The sequence below is a fragment of the Pseudorca crassidens genome, chromosome 16, assembly GCF_039906515.1.
Source record: "Pseudorca crassidens isolate mPseCra1 chromosome 16, mPseCra1.hap1, whole genome shotgun sequence".
NCBI classification, from domain to species: domain Eukaryota; kingdom Metazoa; phylum Chordata; class Mammalia; order Artiodactyla; family Delphinidae; genus Pseudorca; species Pseudorca crassidens.
Genome location: NC_090311.1, coordinates 61916811 through 61936374, shown reverse-complemented (window position 1 = coordinate 61936374; position 19564 = coordinate 61916811). Strand labels below are relative to the sequence as shown.

The 19564-nt window shown below is 44.6% G+C and overlaps 1 long non-coding RNA gene across 1 annotated transcript; it reads right to left on the bottom strand.

Moving 5' to 3' along the window:
* Window positions 1–3560: 3560 nt before the first annotated feature.
* Window positions 3561–10109, bottom strand: LOC137209251 (uncharacterized). Its single transcript, XR_010935962.1, has 2 exons — window positions 8828–10109; window positions 3561–7486 (listed from the first exon to the last, which is right to left on the bottom strand). It is a non-coding gene; the product is annotated as an uncharacterized lncRNA (long non-coding RNA).
* Window positions 10110–19564: the final 9455 nt, after the last annotated feature.

Genomic DNA, 19564 nt, shown 5'->3' with positions numbered 1-19564 from the left:
TTTGTCTTTTTTCCTTTGCTCCTTTCAATAATTTTTATCTTTAATTTTTGCCAATTTGATTACTATGTGTCTCGGCATGTTTCTCCTTGGGTTTATCCTGTATTGGACTCTCTACACATCCTGGACTTGGGTGGCTATTTCCTTTCCCATGTTAGGGAAGTTTTTGACTATAATCTCTTCAAATTTTTTGTCAGGTCCTCTCTCTCTTCTCCTTCTGGGACCCTTATAATGCGAATGTTGTTGCATTTAATGTTGTCCCAGAGGTCTCTTAGGCTGTCTTCATTTCTTTTGATTCTTTTTTCTTTATTCTGTTCCACGGCAGTGAATTCCACCATTCTGTCTTCCAGGTCACTTATCTGTTCTTCTGCCTCAGTTATTCTGCTATTGATTCCTTCTTCGGTATTTTTCATTTCAGTTATTGTATTGTTCATCTCTGTTTGTTTGTTCTTTAATTCTTCTAGGTCTTTGTTAAACATTTCTTGCATCATCTTGATCTTTGCCTCCATTCTTTTTCCGAGGTCCTGGATCATCTTCACTATTATTATTCTGAATTCCTTCTCTGGAAGCTTGCCTATCTCCACTTCATTTAATTGTTTTTCTGGGGTTTTATCTTGTTCCTTCATCTGGTACATAGCCCTCTGCCTTTTCCTCTTGTCTGTCTTTCTGTGAATGTGGTTTTTGTTCCACAGGCTACAGGATTGTAGTTCTTCTTGCTTCTGCTGTCTGCCCTCTGGTGGATGAGGCTATCTAAGAGGCTTGTGCAAGTTTCCTGATAGGAGGGACTGGTGGTGGGTAGAGCTGGCTATGGCTCTGGTGGACAGAGCCCAGTAAAAATTTAATCCGCTTCTCTGCTGTTGGGTGGGGCTGGGTTCCCTCCCTGTTGGTTGTTTGGCCTGAGGTGACCCAACCCTGGAGCCTACCCGGGCTCTTTGGTGGGGCTAATGGCGGACTCTGGGAGGGCTCACGCCAAGGAGTACTTCCCAGAACTTCTGCTGCCAGTGTCCTTGTCCTCACAATGAGACACAGCCACCCCCGCCTCTGCAGGAGACCCTCCAACACTAGCCGATAGGTCTGGTTCAGTCTCCTATGGGGTCACTGCTCCTTCCCCTGGGTCCCAATGTGCACACTACTTTGTGTGTGTCCTCCAAGAGTGGAGTCTCTATTTCCCCCAGTCCTGTCAAAGTCCTGCAATCAAATCCCACTAGCCTTCAAAGTCTGATTCTCTAGGAATTCCTCCTCCCATTGCCAGACCCCCAGGTTGGGAAGCCTGATGTGGGGCTCAGAAGCTTCACTCCAGTGGTTGGACTTCTGTGGTATAGGTGTTCTCCAGTCACCCACCCAGCACTTATGGGATTTGATTTTATTGTGATTGCGCCCCTCCTACCACCTCATTGTGGCTTCTCCTTTGTCTTTGGATGTGGGGTATCTTTTTTGGTGAGTTCCGGTGTCTTCCTGTCAATGATTGTTCAGCAGTTGGTTGTGATTCTGGTGCTCTTGCAAGAGGTAGTGAGAGCACGTCCTTCTCCTCTGCCATCTTGAACCAATCTCCAGCACCCCTCTTGTGTATTCATTTATCCTCATTTAGAGCCATTTGCAGAGATTTAGAAAGATTTGCAGTAACAAATGGATTCCTATATAAAGATTATCTTTATACTTTTTGCAACAAAAGGAAATTGTTATATTTGTACAGTGTCCAAGTGAATAAAGACCATGCCTAAGGCAAAAAACAAACAAACAAACAAAACCCCTGAATGCCTAGTGTATGCAAGGCCCTGTGTCATGGGGTGTACCAAAGTGAATAGGACAGACTCTGCCCTCAAGAGATTACCACTCACGGTGGGCAGGGGGTGGGGGTGGGGGGATGTGGGCGGCAAGCAGCCATGTTTTGTGCCTCCTCGTGCCTTCCCGGGAAGACTATGAAGGCCTCTCCCCAACCTCATCATCACCCCATCCCTGCCACACGCATACCAGGTACCAGGTATAAATAACAAATCAATCAAGTCGCATTCTGCCCAAGCCAAGGTCCTCACTGCTCTGGACAAAGCAGACTCTGCTACTTCTGTTTCATTTAAAACCAGCCTGACGTTTCTGGCCAACTTCTACACATTGTTGCCGAAACCAGTGCCGAACAGAAATACAGAGACAGAGCTTTGGAGGAGTAGAAAAGAGTAGTTTTGTTACTTTGCCAGGCAAAAGGGGCCACAGCAGGCTAACACCCTCAAAGCTGTGGCCCCGTTCCTGGGAAATAGGAAGACGTCTTATAGTTTCAGAGTGGAAGATAGGGCTGTAGATAAGGATTGGGACTGATGTAGTCTTGCATACTTCTTTCCTCCTGGAGACACTGAGATCATCAGGGCTGGCGTCAGGTGGTTCCAGAGCGGTTTCTGGTGGTCATTGAGGTTATCGTTATGTGACCTTCTTTATGGGATGAAGAATGCTCACAGAGGAAAGGAGTGTTAGGCAGTGTTGTCTTAGAGGAGTACACATCAGGTACATAGTACAACTTTAGCTAGAGGGCAGTCATTTTCAGAGTGCAATTAAGCAAGAAAGTGAGGGGGGATCTATAGGAGACCGGTTGAATGGGCAGAAAGAACAAGGGCTGAATAAGGGTTAACATAATGGGGGTGCCTCAACTAGTTTCTGCTACAGCAATATGGATGTCTTCTCTCCCCTGCTAGGCCTTATGCAGACCTGGCATAGCGTGTGTAGTGCTTCCATGCACAAGGTAAGCACTCAATAAATACCACTGATGGCCCCAGCCTGGGATTTCCCATGTTCATGCCTCACCTCACTCAGTCTCCTCTCTCAGGAATTTCATCCTGGGCCCGCCTACTCCACATGGACATGACTCCTCCCCAACTCAAATGCCACCTCTTCTATTCCTGGTGTGTGTGCTCTCCAGAGCACTTTCTGCAACACACCCATTAATATGGCACATCTGCACAGGTCTTTGCTCCCAAGACCCTGCCTGATTTCAAATAGACCAGAGCCAGAGCTTGGCCTGTGGTAAGTGCTTGTATCAGTCAGTACTTTTTTTTTTTTTTCCTGCATAGTAGAATACCCCAAAACTTAGAAATGGCTTTAAAAAATATTTATTTAGTTCATGATTTTGTGGGTCAGGATTTTAGGTTTGGCTCAGCTGGGCAGTTCTTCTGGTCTCAGCTGGACCCTCTCATGCTTCTGGGGTAGTTGCTAGGCAGCCAGAGGCTCTACTTCTTGGGGGTGGCTGTCAACTGAGGTAACTGGGCCACATGTTACTCATGCACCAGCAGTCTAGCCCAGGCTGGTTCACATGGAGTTGCAGGTTTCCAAGAGCGAGACTGGAATGATGCAGGTTTCTCAAGGCCTAGGCTCAAAACTGGCACTGTGTCACTTCCACAGTTGTATTGACTAAACCATGTCACAACAATGCCCAGATTCAAGGGTGGGGAAATAGACTCCATCTCCTGATGGCAGGAGCAGCAAAGTCACATTGAAAGGAACACGGATACAGGGATGGATAGAGAATTGGGGCTAGTTTTGCAATCTACTGCAGTACTCAAAAATATTCCCACAATATCTACCACATAGTGGGTACTTAGTAAGTATTTATTGACAGTGCTAAGATTTTCAATCACAATGTTTACAGACTTCATGCAATGCAATTAATTGGCAAAATTTTAGCCCTCACTCATAAGCTATCCATTACTACCTTCAGTTTCAGAATAGCAAATGAGGTCAGGAATACAGGCCTGTGCGAGGGGAAACCCCACTAAGGCTTCCCTGGGAAGAAGTTCAGCTGGCCCCAAACAGCCTTCTCTGAAGGGATCCAGAGCATCTTTAGAGAACTGGGTCCCCTAGGGACCTGGTCCAAACATGGTCACGTGGTTGGAACCAAACATCTCTACCTGTGAACAGAGAGAGACTTAGATGTTACTCAGGGCTCGAACACAGCCCCCGTTAAGCCTGATTGTCTTGCAAGCTGCCTGCCAGATAGGAAGCAATTTTGTGTGACGACAGAATTTTTATCTGGCTGTTTCCTGGAAGGTCTATCCCTCCACTGAGCAGGATAAATTCTCAGGGCACCTATGGAAGGGACACATCTTGTGGACAGAGCCCGCAGCTCAATTCCTATGACTGAGAGCCCTGATGGGGAACGCTTCCTATCAGAGAATTACTAGAATCAATCTCCAGGCCTGCTGTGGTTTGAAGTGTGTCCTCCCAAAAAGATATGTTGGAATCTTAACCCCAGTGCCTCAGATTGTGACCTTATAGAGATAATCAAATTAAAATGAGGGCAACAGCGTAGACCCTAATCCAATATGACTGATATACTTGTAAAAGGGGTAAATTTGGTCACAGACAGACACACATAAAGGGAAGACAATGTGAAGGGGCACAGGGAGAAGAGGGCCATCTACAAGCCAAGGGTTGAGAGCTGGGACAGATCCTTCCCTCACGGCTCTCACCTTAATTTGTCAACCCTGCTAACACCTAGTTTCAGACTTCGAGCCTCCAGAGCTGTGCGATAGTAAACTACTGTTGCTAAGCTACCCAGTTTGTGGTACTCTGTTACAAAACTAACACAGGGCCTTCAATCTCTCCTTTTCTATTCCGTTCTCCTCGTATTTACCCTTATCATACACCCCTTGAGGGGAAAGTATATTTAGGTAGAAATAAAACATGAAGTCTCAGGGACATGGATGAGCCAGACCCCATGTATCATTCTTTGCCTCCCTGAGTCCTCCACCTGGGGCCACACCTCTGCCTGGAGCTAAGTTACCAATAGCCAGGAGCTCAAGGGCACTCCAAGTTACTGCCACCCTAAACAGAAGAGCAGTTCACCCCAGCCCCTCTTCCAGAAAGTTCAGCCTGGAGCCCCCCTCTAGATACTACAGGGTTTGCAAAGATGATCAAGAAACAGTCAGTTCCTTCAAGATGCTTGCAGTTTGCCATGGGGAATAAGATTCATATAAAAAGTAACTATAATAAAGTGTTTCTCAAGCTTCAGCCATTGCCATACCACTTTCTGGATATTTGCTATATCTGAGCCCCACCCAGCAGTGAGCTTGAGTCACTTATATGGACTCAGGGTGTCCATATAAGTCCTGCACATCTTTTTCCAACTCTGCATTTAGTGGCATCCTGTAAGTTATTGGAAACAGGCATGGTGAGAGAATTTACAGCATGGAAACCAGCACACACTACAAATCAGGACTTTTTTTTGGGGGGGGGGAAGATACAGCTTACTTCCTTTTTCCTTTAAATTGACTCACTTTTTAACTTAAGAATGTTTATTTTATAGCCATGACATGGAAGCAACCTAAATGTCCATTGACAGATGAACGGATAAAGAAGATGTGGTATATACATATGGAATACTACTCAGCCATAAAAAGAATGAAATACTGCCATTTGCAGCAACATGGATGGACCTAGAGATTACCATACTAAGTGAAGTAAGTCAGACAGAGAAAGACAAATATCATATGATATCATTTATATGTGGAATCTAAACGAATGATACAAATTAACTTATTTACAAAATGGAAATAGACTCACAGACCTAGAAAACAAATTATGGTTACCAAAGGGGAAGGGGGGGAGGGAGGGATAAATTAGGAGTTTGGGATTAACAGATACACACTGTTATATATAAAATAGATAGAGCTACCATATGATCCAGCAATCCCACTGCTGGGCATACTTCTGGAAAAAACCATAATTTGAAAGGATGCATGCACCCTGATGTTCTTTGCAGCACTATTTACAAAAGCCAGGACATGGAAGCAACCTAAATATCCTTCAACAGATGAATGGATAAAGAAGATGTGGTACATATATACAGTGGAATATTACTCAGCCATAAAAAGGAATGAAATAATGCCATTTGCAGCAACATGGATGGACCTAGAGACTGTCATACAGAGTGAAGTAAGTCAGAGAGAGAAAGACAAATACCATATAATATCGCTTATATATGGAATCTAGAAAAATGGTACAGATGAACTTATTTGCAAAGCAGAAATAGAGTCACAGATGTAGGAAACAAACTTACGGTTACCAAGAGGGGAAAGTGGGGGGTGGGATGAATTAGGAGATTGGGATTGACATATACACACTACTATATATAAAATAGATAACGAATAAGGACCTACTGTATAGCACAGGGAACTCTACCCAATGCTCTGTGGTGACCTAAATGAGAAGGGAATCTAAGAAAGAGTATATATATGTATATGTATAACTGATTCACTTTGCTGTATGGCAGAAACTAACACAACTAAAGCAACTATACTCCAATAAAAATTAATGAAAATAAAATAAAATAGATAAACAGCAAGGACCTACTGTATAGAACAGGAACTATATTCAATATCTTATAATAACCTATAATGGAAAAGGATCTGAAAAAGAATATATATATATGAATCATTTTGCTGTACACCTGAAACTAGCACAACATTGTAAATCAACTATACTTCAATTTTTTTAAATGTTTATTTTAAAAGGAAACTTTGTATCATTACTGCAAATGGAAACCAGTAACATTTGCCATAGATAGAAAGTAACCTTAAAAATAAACACTAAGTCAATTATATCTCAATAAAAGTGGAAAACATTAAAAAATATAATTAAAATGAATCAACGTTATTAAATTATAGCAAATTATTGTTGCCTGCTAAAGGCCTGCTTCTGGGGATGTTCTCTTTGTTATAAAAGGAGTCTAGCAAGTGTTAGGGAGATTGTAAAGCATACCAGCGCCTTGGTTAATTCAAAATGATTGAACAAGATTTGAAAAGTCAGTAACTCTCACATCAGTGCTCCTGGAGCTCTAAGAATCAGCTCCTTGGGAAAGACTGTTGTACTGAAACAAAGAGAAATTTGAGTTCAGCAGGTACCAAGTAAAGAGTTTCAAGGACAGGCTGCTCCCAGTGTGCCCACCAACTGCAGGAAAAAAATGATAACTTGAATAAATCTTAAAGGATGGGCTGCATTTCAATAGGCAGAGAGGAGCAAGAAGGGGGTGAGAGTGGGAAAGGAGAAGAGGAGAGAAGACAATTCCCGGATGAGGACTCAGCTTGAACAAAGGCTTAGAAGTCAGGGAGCACAGAGAGCATTCCTGAGGCTTGGGGTGGGGGGTAAGGAAGCAGTGGCAATAGTAGGAAAGGATGCACTGAGCTGTCCGTGAGAGCCTTTGCTGCCAGAATGATGAGGGGGTACTTGATTTCGATTTACTGGGTGTTTCAGTTAGCTCCTGCTTTGCAACAAACCTCCCTGAGAGTTAGTGGCTTACAACCACAAATGTGTATTATTTCTCTCAATTCTGTAGGTCACCTGGGCAGTTCCATCTGAACTGGCTTGGCTGGTTTCTGCAGTCAGCTGGCACCTGGCTGAGGCTGGCTGGTCTAGGACAGCTTCACTCCTGTGTCTGGCAGTAGGCAGGCTGTGGGTTGAGGGGCCTCTGCTCCACATGGTCTCTTATCTCCCAGGGGGCCAGCCCAGGCTAAAAAGCAAACACACAGCAAAAGCACTTTTTAAGCCTCTGCTAGTGGCACAGATTTTCTATTATCCGATTAACCAAAACATGGCCAAGCCTGGAGTCAATACGGACACCAAGGGCACCAAGGGTGTGATTACAGGGAGGAGTAAACATATTGGGACCATAACTGCATCAGTCTCCCACAGTAGATAATGGAAGAGCTCTGAAAGCCTTTGAGCAAGGGAGTGGTGTGATTATGGAAGCATTATGGGAGGAAGGAACAGAGCATGGGATTATTTGAAACAATAATGATAACAATAACAATGATGGTTTATACCTAAAATGTCACTTTTTCCACCAAGCACCCTATTTTATCTATTCAGTCTTTACATACATACATACATACTTACATACATACACACACACACGCACATACACACACACACACACACCCCACATCTGTTAGTAGCCCCATTTTAAAGATGAGGAAACCAAGCCATGGAGAAGTTAAAGAGCTTGTCAAAGGTCATGCAGCTACTAAGTGGTAGAATTAGGATTCAATTTCAGGTAGCCTAACTCCATATCCGGCACGTATAAACACTGCACTGTCGACTGAAAAAAATGCAGTACCTAAAAGTTGAGAGTTATGTTTTATTCGGTGGACATTCTTAGGACTTCAAACCCAGGAGACAGCATCTCAAATAATGCTGAGAGACTGCTCTGAAGAGGAAGCAGGGAAGCCAGAACATATGGAAGTTTTTGCAATAAAACCAGGTAGTCAGAACATTAAAGATTACTGTTAATAAAAGAAAACCAGATATCTCAAGTTAAGGAATTTAGCACTTTCCTATGTATGGAAAGGTGCAAGAGCCTGGGCTCACTGAAATCATTCCTTTGATAAGCACTACAGCAGCTATCTGGGGCTGGTAACCTGTGTTTTCTCATCCTGAGTTTCCTTCTGTGAACCGTCGAGGTGGCTGCAGCAGCTGACTGCTAGATGGGCTTGGCAGTGGGCAGCCCCTTTGTCTCCATCCTGAGTTCCCTCGGGGCGGCTGTATTGTAATGGCTTCATGGCTGCAACATCCTTTGTTTACTGATATGGCAGTCAATATTTTCATTCTCAAAACCATGGAAGGACCCACGAAAAAGCCCTTTTGGTGGTCTGTGTGAGGAAGACGGGGCCAAATTTAGGGAAGTTGTAAAGGGGACAAAAAAAGAACAGATTCAGAGATGCTTCTGAGATAGACTCTGCAGCACTTGGAAAGTGATGTAGGGATGAAGGAGGAAAGTGTTTGGGAGAGGTGTCAGGTGTGGGGGACTAGGCTGTGCCCTGCACAGGATTAAAGTACCAGGAGGGGGACTTACCTGGCGGTCCAGTGGTTAGGACTCCGCACTTCCACTTCAGGGGGCACAGTTTCGATCCCTGGTTGGGGAACTAAGATCCTGCATGCCCCGTAGTGCAGCCAAAAAAAAAGAGAAAAAGGTACGAGGAGGACTTGCTGGTCTAGGGTGAATAAAGAGGAGGAGGATTTAGGGGATGTTGGGAAGGATGTTAAGGGGATGTCCGTTTGGGGCCGTCCAACAAAGTCTTGGAAGTAGGGGTCAGGAGACCCAGAGGGCTGGAGGTCAAGGCTACAGTTTCATAGGTCAGAGCCCTGGTTGAAAGCATGCGAGAGGAGGATCCTCAGAGAGCAGGGAGGGGTGGGCACAGTGAGAAGTGGCAAGGTCTGAGGATGAAGACTAGAGGAACATCTGAAGGTGGACGCTGAGGGTGAGAGAAGAGAAGTCAGCCGGCCAGAGAGGGCAGAGTGGGCTGCCAAAATGTGTGGGTCTGGAGAGCCTCCATGGAGATTGGGCAGCAGAGCCAGGTGCTGCAGGGAGGTGAGGAGGGGAGGAACTGAGGAAAACCATTGGCTCTGGTAATTTGCCAGTTGTTGATGAACACTGCTAGGGGCAGGACCAGACAGCTATAACAAAACAACAGGAATAACAACACAGAGCACTTAGTATGCATCAGGCACCATTCTAAGCATTTTACACATATTTACTCATTTACTCCTTACAATGGCCCTTGTCATCCTCCCCCCTCCCCTACTCCCAGCCTCCTGAGTAATCCTCAGACTCTAACCACAGTGGAAATAAGATATGGCTGCTTTGATCCTTCCCCTGAGCAGAGTTTTTCGTGGGCACATCCTCTCTCTTCCAAGCCTTTCTGGGTACAGAAATCCCTTTGGATCCTCCTGTGAAGACAGTGTTTTCCCCTATAAGGACCCCCCAACCAGGATATCTCTGTGCTCATCACAATGGACTATCTCAGCCTGGGTGAACCTCTCATTTACTTCTACTGTCTTTGAACTCTGCCCCAGAAATACATGCATCCTATTAAATTTTCAGATGCTCGAAAAACACTAAAAGCTCTTTAAAGGCAATGACTGGGACTTATTCCTCCTCGAATCTCTCTTTGATGCCCAGCACAGTACTTGCATCTAGAACTAAATCAGTGTTTTCAAATTTATAGGTCAATACTCATCAGCAGGTTGAGAAGCCAATTTAGTATCTGTATTAGTTATCTATTGATGCATAACAAATTACCCAAAATTTAGTGGCTAAAACAACGTTTATCGTATCGTGGTTTCTATGGGTCAAGAATCTGGGCATAAAAAAAAAAAAAAAAAAAGAATCTGGGCATGGCTTAGCTGGGTCCCTGGGCTCTGATTCTCTCACTGTTTCTCACTGTCTCTGGAGGCTTGACTGGGAAGAATCCTCTTTTTTAAAATTAATTAATTAATTAGTTAATTTTCGCTGCGCTGGGTCTTAGTTGCGGTACGAAGGATCTTTGTTGCGGCACGCAGGATCTTTGTTGCGGCACGCAGGATCTTTGTTGCGGCATGCAGGATCTAGTTCCCCGACCAGGGATTGAACCCGGGTTCCCTGCATTGGGAGCACAGAGGCCTACCCACTAGACCACCGGGGAAGCCCCAGAATCCTCTTAATCCTGTTGGACTAAGACCTCAAATCCTCAGAAGTTGTTGGCAAGAACCTCCCTCTGTTCTTTGCTATGTGGCCTTTCCATAGCACATCCCTCAACATAGCAGCTTGCTTTATCTAAGCAAGCCAGTAAGAGGGCAAGAGGGAGTGTCAGCAAGAGAGAGTGCTAGCAAGACAGAAGTCGCAGTCTTTCTTAACCTAATCCTGGAAGTGACATCTCATCATGTTTGCTGTTTTCTGTTCATTAGATGCAGGTCATTTGGTCCAGCCCACACTCAAAGGGAGGGGATTACATAGCGTATGAATATCAGGGGGTTGGAAACATTGCGAGCCTTTTCAGAAACTGCCAACCACAGTGGGTAATACCAACATTTCTTATGAATAGAATAGAATAGAATACAACAGGGAGATTCACATGTGGTAAGGGTATTATTTAACAAAACTTTTGTTTCCATCTTATACATATGTATGAACGTACTGAGTCATGATATAAGTGTGGGATTTTTAAACTGTAAATCAATGTCAAAAATGCTTATGAGCCACTGTACTAGGTGATGGCTTGGTTCTCTCAGCATTTTTTTAAATTGAAGTATGGAAATAGAATTACAGATATAGAAAACAAACTTATGGTTACTAGGGAGTGAGGGGGTGTGGGTAGGGATAAATTGGAAGATTGGGATTGACATATACACACTGCTATATATAAAATACTATGCCCCAATAAAATTTTTAAAAATAAATAAATGAATAAATAAACTGAAATATAGTTGATTTACAATGTTGTGTTAGTTTCAGGTGTACAGTAAAGTGATTCAGTTATACATATATATATTCTTTTTCAGATTCTTTTCCATTATAGGTAATATATATGTATGTGTGTTATAGATGTCGAATGTAGTTCCCTGTGCTATACAGTAGGTCCTTGTTGTTTATCTATTTTATATATAGTAGGGTGTATCTGTTAATCCTAAGCTCCAAATTTACCCCTTCCCTCCTTCAGCATTTCTTAAATTTCAGCTTTATAGAATTATATATGATATATAAAATTGTAAGATATTTAAAGCATACATCGTAGTGACTTGGTATAGATATACATTGTGAAAGGTTTCCCCCATCTAGTTAATTAACACATCCATTACCTCACATATTTATTCTCTTCTTTTTTATGTGTGAGAACATTGAAGTTCAATTCTCTTAACAAGTTTTAATTTTACAATACAGTATTATCAACTAAAATCACGATGTTTTACATTAGATCCCCACCTTTCAACGTTTTGAGTCAATGTGCATAAATGTTCCGTGAACATTAGGTGAAATGATGGATGGACAGTTGGGCAAGTGGGTGGATGGATGAGTGAATAAATGGATTGATGGGTGGATTGCTATATGGGTAGATGGATAGATAGATGGATGTTTACTGCTCTTCCAAGGTGATTTATCAGGTCAAACTAGCCCAGAATAAATTCTCACTGATCCAAATTCCTATACCATTTACTGCAAGTTTGTTTGTTTGTTTGTTTGTTTTAATGTTCCTAAGGGGGCTATATTTTTTTAATTATTTAAAAATATTTTAATATTTATTTAGTTATTTGGCTGCTCAAGGTCTTAGCTGTTGCATGGGCATACGGGATCTTCGATGCAGCATGCAGGCTCTTTTTAGTTGTGGCATGTGGGTTCTTAGTTGTGGCATGCAGGATCTAGTTCCCTGACCAGGGATTGAACCCAGGCCCCCTGCACTGGGAGCATGGAGTCTTAATCACTGGACCACCAGGGAAGTCCCTTCTGCAAGTTTATATAGCACATATACTAACAACTAACATATAGAGATGTTTTATTCTGATATTTAACTAATTCTTCTAACAAATATTGTATTTCATGTACACTTTGCCCCAAGTACTGTACTAGGTGTTGTGGATACAGTATTTAGCAAAAGAAACACGGTCCCTGCTTTCCTGGAGTGTTTAATTTGGTATTAGAGACAGACACTAAAAGAACACACAGGGACTTCCCTGATGGCGCAGTGGTTAAGAATCCACCTGCCGATGCAGGGGATGTGGGTTCGTGCCCCGGTCCAGGAAGATCCCACATGCCGCGGAGCGGCTGGGCCCGTGAGCCATGACCGCTGAGCCTGCGCGTCCAGAGCCTGTGCTCCGCAACGGGAGAGGCCACAACAGTGAGAGGCCCACGTACCGCAAAAAAAAAAAAAAGAAAGAGTTCAGCATGTCCAATGCTGTGTTTGAGACGTGGGAGACACATCCACCGGAGTGTCAATAACAATGTCAACACCTGCCTCTGTTGGGTCGCCTCGTGCCAGACTGGGAGCCACACTTCACATACATCTTCTTACTGGCTCCAGAAAAGACCACTGTGCAGTAACTTCCAGTGTTATCTCCATTTTAAGGATGTGAAAATTGAGGACAGAGATGAAATGACTTGCCCAGAGTCACATGGCTTGTACCTGGCAGAGTCAGGGATTCAAACCCTGTCCACCAGACTCCATCCACAAGGGTGTCAATTCCCCAAGCTACCCCTGGGAATGAGTTGGGGGAGGAGGTAGAAGTTGGGGAGGGGCCTTTAAGGCCTACACCCCTACTTTATTCTCATATCCCCTCCCACAGTGCCCTCAGAGAAGACAGCACCCCCGGCAGGCTTGTCCCAACCTGTCTGTGGATTCAGATATGTCTGGGCCTGTCTGCCTGAGAGCTTTGTGGGCTGAGTCTCTGTGGGGCTATTGGCATAAGGGATCAGAGAGCCTCATGGGAAAGTGCTGCCCAGAAGGGAAGAGTACAGCAACATGCTTAGCCCAAGCACGATGGGTCACCCAGAAAAGAGGGACAGTTTAAAAATATTTTAAATAATGTTTTTTTCCCCCTAACTACAAAAATATTACTTGCCGAGTGCAGAAAATTTGCAAAACACTCACACACATACACAAAATACAATGGAAAAAAATCACCTATAACCCTATCTCTCAAAGAGAGATAACCTCTGTTATCATTCGGATGCATGCCCTTCCAGTCTCATATTTACATATATGATCACTTTGTACACATGGTTTAGAGCCCTGCTCGTTTATTGCCATAGGAAGAATTCCTAGCAGTGAATTCCTAGCAATTAGGACGGAACAAGCATATATTTAAGTTTTTTAATGAAAATGCTATGACTCCTGGCAGGGCTGAGACTAAGCAAAGGTACCAAAGGTTCCCAAGATACAAAATTTAAGGAGGGCTCATGTGCCACAGCCGCAGAAAGCCAAACTCTGACAGCAGGTATTTGCAGCAAAGTAAGTGTTTATTTGCAGGATGCCCAGCAAGGGAGTGGGAGACAAGTCTCAGATCCACTCCAGCTTGGTCTTTGAGTTAGGGATGTTTTAAGGGGGAAGAACAAAGGGGCTGGGATTAATCACCTTGTGACATTTCTTAATCATGGTTTCGGGAATCAGGATGTCTCTGGTTTACAGTTCTTGGCCAGGTGGTCCATGGCTCAGGGGTCTGTGAGCTCATCTTGCCTTGGAGAAACAGCCTGAGTTTATACGTCAATGATTTCTACAACAGCAATTTTAATACATTAACGATGTTATCGGCAGCAGCAATCTTAGTCATCTGACTCTGGTTAATGGGTGTTCAGTTAGCACAGGATTGAGGTTAGAGGGGACAAGAAAGGGATTGAGTTCAGAGGAGACAAGCAAGTTTTGGATAGAGAGATTAATCATAAACTCGGGAAGGTGACTCAGTTTTAGGGGGACTCAGTTTCAGTCAGTTCCGTAGCACTCTCTTTTGCATCCCGTGGCCAGGACTTGGTCCTGGTCACACCTAACTACAAGGGAGGCTGGAAAATGTAGTCCATGTCTGAGTGTTCATGTGCCCAGCTAAAGCTTGTGAATTTTATTGCTAAAAAGAAGGGGAAAATGGACACTGGGGAACGATTAGTGATCTCTGCCCAAGGGAGGGATTTGGGGTAGGGTTTCCTACATTTTAACAGGTAGAGATTAAGCCAAAGAAATAAATCTTGTTTTTCATGCTCAAACTACTGGGGTCCAGGAAAATATGATTTAAAGATTTTGTGTCCAGAGTCTAATTATGAAGGGTTGAGACTGACTGTGGAAGTATCCTCTACATGGCACAGGGCTGCAGACCCTACCTGCTTAGGAAGTGTTTATTGATCAACCATTCATTTATCAGCAGGCCAGGGAATCATTAATTCATCCATTCTCTTCATACTTTCTTGTAGATCAGCTTGTCTTGCCTCTGACTCCCCAGGATGTTGTTTGATGCTATCGGTTGCTATTCCAACATCCACGCCCTTCTTTTTTCTCATCAATAGAATCCACTTTTGTTTGGGGCAGCAATATGCCAACTACACACTCGCTTTCTGTGCCTCTCTTGAAACTAGGGGAAACCTTGTGTCATGGCCTGGTCAACAGTATCAGTTTCCTAGAGCTGCCATAACAAGGTACCATGGACTGGGTGGCTTAAACAATGGAAGTTTATTGTCTCACAGTTCTGGAGACTACAAGTCTGAAATCAAGTTGTCTGATTTCCAGAAGGAAATCTGGTTCCTTCTGAGGGCCGGGAGGGAAGGATCTACTTCCGTCTCTCTCCTTGGCCTGTAGATGGCCATCTTCTCCCAATGTATCTTTACATTGCCTTCCCTTTGTGCCTTCCCTCTGTGTCCAAGTTTCCCCTTTTTACAGGGACACCCTATTGGATTAGAACCCACCCTAATGACCTCATTTTAACTTGCTTGCCTCTTTAAAGATACAATCTTCAGGGAATTCCCTGGCAGTTCAGTGGTTAGGACTCTGCGCTTTCACTGCTGAGGGCTCAGGTTTGATCCCCGGTCGGTGAACGAAGATCCCACATACCAATGCAGTGCGGCCAAAAAAAAAAAAAAAAAGATACAATCATCAAATTAGGTCACATTCTGAGGTACTGGGAGTTAGGACTCCAACATATATTTTCCTGGGAGGACACAATTCCACTCATAACACTAATGAAATAAAAACAGAAGTCAGCTGGGGGTATTTGGGCAAGTGTTTACTTTCCTGATACAATGAGACAACTTTCTTCCTGCCTTGAATGTAAATGTAATAGCTGCAGCCTTGGGTGCCATCTTCTGACCATGAGAGAGGGACCCTGAATCAACTCCAGCAACCTCAGAGCTCTGGGCATCTTATTACGTGGCTTTCATTCAGGCTTTTGAGGAGAGGTTTTTGGGGGGGTTTTTTGTTTGTTTTTTTGCGGTACGTGGGCCTCTCACTGTTGTGTCCTCTCCCGTTGCGGAGCACAGGCTCCAGACGCGCAGGCTCATCGGCCATGGCTCACGGGCCCAGCCGCTCCGCGGCATGTGGAATCTTCCCGGACCGGGGCACGAACCCGTGTCCCCTGCATCGGCAGGCGGACTCTCAACCACTGCGCCACCAGGGAAGCCCCAGAGGAGAGTTTTTTATTACCTGCAGCTGAATGCATTCTTAACTGGTCCACCATCTCCCTGGACTGTCTTTAGCTCATCTGCACTTGTTAGGGGACCTTCAGAATCTTATATAAGAACATCCCACTCATCTGTCTTCTGATGTCTTATTCTAAAGTTCATGTAACTTCCAGAGCAACGGCAAGACACAGGCACACAGAGTCTTTACTGAAATGCCTGAGAAGCCTGGGCTTTGAAGAGACACGCTATTGGAATGCAGTGGACCTCATAGCTAAAGGCTGAGCCGGAGGAGAATTAGAAACAGGATGGTGATTGGGGTGAATGAGAAAGGGAAGTGAGAAAAGAGGCAAAAAGCAGATGGGTTTAGTAATGCTTCCTACTGAGGAGACTAGGGAAGGTGGATTTACTAGGATCGGTGAGAGGGGAGAACCTAGAGGAAGTCCCAAGGGAATTTCCTCCATTGCCTACATACAATAATGTAAAATCATAGGCTACATGAAAACTTGAGAATATCAGGTTCAGGTAGAGCAAACTCAGATGTTTCTGGGGTCCAGGCAGTAGCATGAGTGAGTGAAGTAGGCAGGTGGAGACTGGAAGGTGGTCCACCAGATGGGGCAGCGGTAAATCAGCATCCAGTCTTGATGATCTGCTCTGGGCCAAGAATTATTAAATTTGATTTTTCAAGAAAAGCTAGAAATCCACTTTTTATGTGGAAATCTCTAGGTTTTTAATGTGGAAAATTCATTAGGTGGTTTTGAACCATATGTGAGCCAAATAAAATACATCTGCGAGCTAGATGTGGTCAACCAGAGTGCCACGTCTGGTCCAGCCCTACCTCATACCGAAAGCAGTAGACCCCACTACAGTATCCTGCACAAGGGCTCCCCAAACCTCACCTTGAATGCCTCCAGTGACACAAGAGTTCATTAACAATCCACCAAATCCTACAATTCCAGACATCAACCCACATCTCTATTGCAGCATAAAAAAAGCATAAGACCGCTTCCTCCATGCATCCAATACCCTTTTCTCGTTGCCTGGTTAAAAAAAAAAAAAGTGCCATACAGAGACAACAGATACATCAGAATCTTTCAGGCCATCCATATGGGACTAAGGCAGAAAAGAGAGAAACAGGTGGATGCACGTAAATACTTACGTCAGAAAACATAGGTCACTGTGACTGATTAGATATGAGGGGTGAGCAAAAGACAAATCGAGGTTGACCTTTAGTCTCTGGCTGGAGTGAGCCGAGGCTGATGGTGCCATGTCCCAAGAAAGGGCATGCAGGAGGTGGGAGAGGATTTGGAGCAGAGGGGGAGCAGCAGGCTCGATTTAGAGCAGCGGTCCCCAACCTTTTTGGTACCAGGGACTGGTTTCGTGGAAGACAGATTTTTCCATGGAAGGGGTGAGGGGGATGGTTCAGGCGGTAATGCAAGCGACGGGGAGCAGCAGATGAAGCTTCCCTCACTTGCCCGCCGCTCACCTCCTGCTGTGCGGCCCGGTTCCTAACAGGCCTCGGACCGGGGGTTGGGGACCCCTGATTTAGAGGATGTACAGTTAGATGTGCTTGAAGGACATCCATGTGGCAGTTAAAATCTGAGATGGGAGCTCAGCAAGGAATTGTGGGCTGAAGCTACAAGATATGGGAGCCATCGGCAGAAGCTGAAGCAGCAGGAGGGGGCGAGCTCACCTTAGGGCGATGTGGGGCGAAAAGGCAAGAGGACCAAGGGCAAAACCCGGGGAACATCAACATTTACATGAAGGGCAGTAGGTGGCAGATAGTAGATGAAGACCAAAATGGTGATGCCAGGAAGGGGCGACGAGAAACCCTGCAATGCAAGGGAGGAGAGAGTTAAGAAAAAGAGAACAGTCAAATGAGGACCAAAAGTACCCACTGGATGTGGCATGGAAGCAGCTTCTGTGCAATGGCAGGATGGAGGCTCAACTGAAGTGGCCGAAGAGTGGATGCCTGGAAACGGAAGCGCGATCGGCAAGGGCAGACAACTCCTTCTAAAAGCTTGGATGGAAGGAAAGGAGGAAAACATGGCCTCAATAAACTGGGAAGGGCCTTAAGCCCTAGAGAGGGTAAACTTGGGCATATGTAATGTCTGACGCCAAAACATCAGGGGAGGCACAGAAAGTCCATTTGGAGAGACAGGAAAACACTGACCTGAACTCTGGAGCCCCTCAACCTTATTTTTATAGCATAAGATACAGCCTTCTAGATAACCCCATGTCTTAATTGGCTCAGGCAGCCATAACAAAACACCATATGCTGGGTGGCTTAAACAACATGAATTTATTTTCTCACAGTTCTAGAGGCTGGGAAGTTCAAGGTAAAGGGACCAGTCCATTTGGTTTCTGGTGAGATCTCTCTCCCTGACTAGCAGATGGCTACGTTCTCCCTGTATCCTCACATGGTGGAGACAGAGCTCTGGCATCTCTTCCTCTTTTTATCAAGGCACCAGCCCTACAGGATTAGGACACAACTCTTGTGAGCTCTTTTAACCTTAATTGCCTCCTTATAGGCCCATCTCCACATGTGATCACACGCGGGTTAAGCCTTCAGTAAATGAATTTGGAGGGAATATAATTCAGTGACCAGCATGCCATGTACTCACCTTTCTGTCTATTTCTGGAGCAAGCTATTTGACGTTTCGTGGGCCTCACTGAAACTGCCAAGCTGGAGCTCCCTCCACCTAACCACACCCTCCCCTTCTCCGCCTGTGTCTTCCCTTCTCTGACTCATAGGAAGGACATTGTTAAGAGAATTGCCTGATGGTCAAAATACAAGATGTTCTTCTGGAAGGAGGAAGGAGTCTGGAGCTTCCAAGAGAAACACCCTCATGCCAAGCCATGGGGTGGCTCGTGTGACTGTTGTATGGACACAGATCATTCCCACCAAGGATGCCCCCAAATACACCTGTAGCTTCAGTTGTCCAGCTAGGTCACAATAAAAGTGAGTTTTTAGGACTACAATATCCACTTTCCACCTAAGTCATTTTAGCCTCTAACCATTGAACAGTCCAGCCCCTGCCTATCCCTTCACTCCTTTTGACCCTGAATGTCCTATAAATCATTTATTTATTCAACACATACTTACTGAACACCTACATGTGCCAGGCACTGTGCTAGTCCCTGGGGAAATGAAGAGACCATGACAAGGTGCTTTCATGGCACTTACAATCTGGGGGTGGTGGTGGAGGGGGGGCAGTTTTAATTAAATAATCACACAGTTATAAATGTATAAGTCATGTGGAGGTGAGGCACACAATGGCACGAGAGCCTCTAACAAGGAGATCAGGCCTTGGCATCTTGGCTGATGAGAAAACTCATCTCGGTGGGATGGGAATGGTAAGGGATGAGTAGGAGTAAGCTAGGTGAATGTTAGAGAATAGGTTGGTTTTCTACGCTGCATATAGAAAATAGTAACACATTTACGCAGCTTTTTCTTTTTTAAACAACAAACTTAGCAACTTAAAAGAATACCTTTGTGGGAATTCCCTGGAGCCCCAATGGTTAGGACTCAGCACTCTCACTGCCAAGGGCCCAGTTTCAATCCCTGGTTGGGGAATTAAGATCCTGCAAGCTGCATGGTACAGCCAAAAAAAAAGAAGAATACCTTTGCTATCTCACAGTTTCTTTGGGTCAGGAGTCCTAGCATAGCTTAGCTGGGTCCTCCGC